Raw genomic sequence first — 2,910 nt, 5'->3', positions numbered from 1 at the left:
GATGGATGATGGATGATGGATGGATGGGAGGGATTCCCTCCATATCCAGCTTCCATTTGGAAAAATCCATCCAGCTGGCACTGGGGCTGTGTCTGATCCTTGCACATTCCAAGACTTTTTCCTCCCACTGGGAATTCTCAAACCGCCCCCAGCACCCTCTTGGTCATGGCCCCACTCTCCTGATTCCCAAAAATATCCTGGTCCTGGAATGGCGGGATTGCCGTTGAGCCATCCCAGACTCCACAGATTCCTTGGAATTGCCTTTTCCAGACTCCACGGTTTTCTTGGAATTGCCTTTTCCAGGGCGATGTCAGGCCCTGGGGAGGGTTCAATTCCCGGCTGGAATCTGGGACATCCCAGGAAGTGAATTCTGTGTTCTCATCCCAAATATCTGCCGGGATTCCAGGACAGGGAATTTCCTGGAAGAATGGAGATGCAGATCCAGGGACAAAAATCCATGGAATGATTTCGGGAAGAGGAGAAACCCCTGTGGAGGATCCAAAGGAATTCCGACTCCTCCCAGATCCTGCTTTTCCCACCTCCCAATCCAAGAATCCAAATTCCAAATCCAGGGAATTTCAGTCTGGCCTCAGGTGGATAAAAATCCCTCCAAAATCCTCAGAGTGGGAGCACTTCCCAAAAAACCCTTCCAGGATCCAGGCAGAAAACCTCAGTTTTTATTGGAATTTTATTTTATTGGGAATTTTCCCCAGGGAAAACCCACAGGAAGTAGATTTCCATGGGGAAAAATAAGGGAATTTAATCCCTGGGAATTTTCTTCCCGCAGGGAATTATTCCCATGTTTTTCCAGGCTGATCCAGGATTTCCTGGGAGGGCCCCCCAGCTCAAATTCCCAAACCAATCCTGATTTTTCCCATTTTTTTCCCATTCCCTTCATTATTTTGATGGAAATGTCAAGCAGTTTTACAGCTTTTCCCCATTCTTGCTTTTCCCAGGATTTTAAATCCGGAATCAGTTGGATCCAACTCTGTGGAAAATCTGGAATTGCTCCAGATTTTTTCCGGCTGCTGTTGGGAATTCTGGGATGCTCCAGAATTTGGGATTTGGGGGCTTTGGGATGGAGCTGCAAAAAGAAACCCCAAAAAATCCCATCCTGGATCATTTTCCTGATAAAATTCCAGATTTTGGGGGGAAATTCCGCAGATTTTGGATTCCCTCTGGCCCTGATTCCAACAGGAGGGAATTCCCGTCTTCCCGGAGCATCCGGGTTTTCAGGATTCATTCCCATTCCTGCCTTTCCTGCGGCCTGAATCCATCCAGGAAAAGGTTGATCCAGTGAGAGAATCCCATGGGAATCTTCTGGAGCCTCTGGATTTGGGATTTTTTTTTTTGTCCAGGTGTTGGGATCGGGATTTTCTGGAGTCCTGTGGACAATGGGATTTGTTCTTTCCAGCTGTTGGGATCAGATCCCTCTGGATCCCCTGGATTTGGGAATTTCCCCTGCCCAGATGTTGGGATCGGGATCCTTGTCCAGATCCTGGCACCGGAACCTTCCGGATCCCAGCACTGGAACCCTTTGGAATATCGTGGAATTCCCACCTGGAATTCCAGCCGGGATTTGGGGTTTCCTGGAGAAATCCCGATCCCAAAATTCCCGGTTTTTTTTCCAGGATTGGCTGTTCCAGCGCGGGCTGCTGGCGCCCCCTGGCGGCGGGAACAGCCGGGAATGGGGAGAGCCGGGATTTGGGATTCAGGGTTTGGGATCCGGGATTGAGGATTTGGGATTCAGGGTCTGGGATTCAGGATCCGGGATATGGTATCTGGGATTTGAAATTTGGGATTTGGAGTTTGAGATCTGGGATTTCGGGTTCGGGATCTCGGATTTAGGATCAGGGATTTGGGGTCTGGGGTCTGGGATTTAGGATCCGGGATTTGAGATTTGGGATTTAGAGTTTGAGATCCAGGATTTTGGATTTTGGATCTGGGGTTTGGGATTTGGAATTTGGGAATTGGGGATGTGGGGATTTGGGATCCGGCATTTGGGATCTGGGGTTTGAGACCCAGGATTTGGGATCCAGAATTTGAGTGTTTGGGATTTGGGATTCAGGGTTTGGGATTTGGGATTTGGAGTTTGGGATCTGGGATTTGGGGTTTGGGGTTTGACACCTGGGATTTGGGATTTGGGATCCAGAATTTGAGTGTTTGGGATTTGGAATTTGGGAATTTGGGATTTGGGGATTCAGGCCGGGCCCCATGTGTTGCCCCCGGAATCCCCAACCCCGTGGAAACCCCCCCAGCCGGTCCTTCCCAAACTTTCCCTAAATCTCTAAATCCCAAAAAATCCCCAAATTCTCATCCATGGGATCCAGAGGGGACATCCCAGGGCCATCCCCCACTCTGGCTGTGAGATTTGGGATTTGGGAATTATCCCGGATTTCCATCCCACTCAGCTCCATCAACTCCGGCATTCCCAGAGGGGAAAAGCCGGGAATTCCTGGGGGATCCAGAGGGTTTTGGGATCCCTCCTTGGATTCCACTTTTCTGTTCAATATCCCAAAAAAATCAAATAGGAGCTTCCAGCCAAATTCCCGATTAATTCCAGGTGTTTTCTGACAGAACGCGGGATTTCAAATCCAGGGGAAATGGATCCAGGTAAAACCTAGGAGAAAATCCCATTTTTTGGGAAGGGAGTGGCACAGTTTCCTTTGGGAAGCTCTGGAGAATGAAGGGGCTTTTCCGGAGCCTGATCCCGGTAAAATCGGGAATTCCAGGGGAAAAGGGATCCTAAAAAAGCGGAAAAATGGGAAATTCCACTTTTTTTGTTGTTTGTTTTTTTGTTTTCCCATCCCACCTGGATGCAATTCCCACCTTCTCCTGGAGGGCAGGATCCCATCTGGAATTGCTTCCCGGGAGTGAATCCTGAGGAATTCCATCCCAGGGTTGTTTTTT

The sequence above is a fragment of the Parus major genome, chromosome 10 (assembly GCF_001522545.3).
Source record: "Parus major isolate Abel chromosome 10, Parus_major1.1, whole genome shotgun sequence".
In the NCBI taxonomy this organism is placed as follows: Eukaryota; Metazoa; Chordata; class Aves; order Passeriformes; family Paridae; genus Parus; species Parus major.
This window is presented reverse-complemented; position numbering follows the sequence as displayed.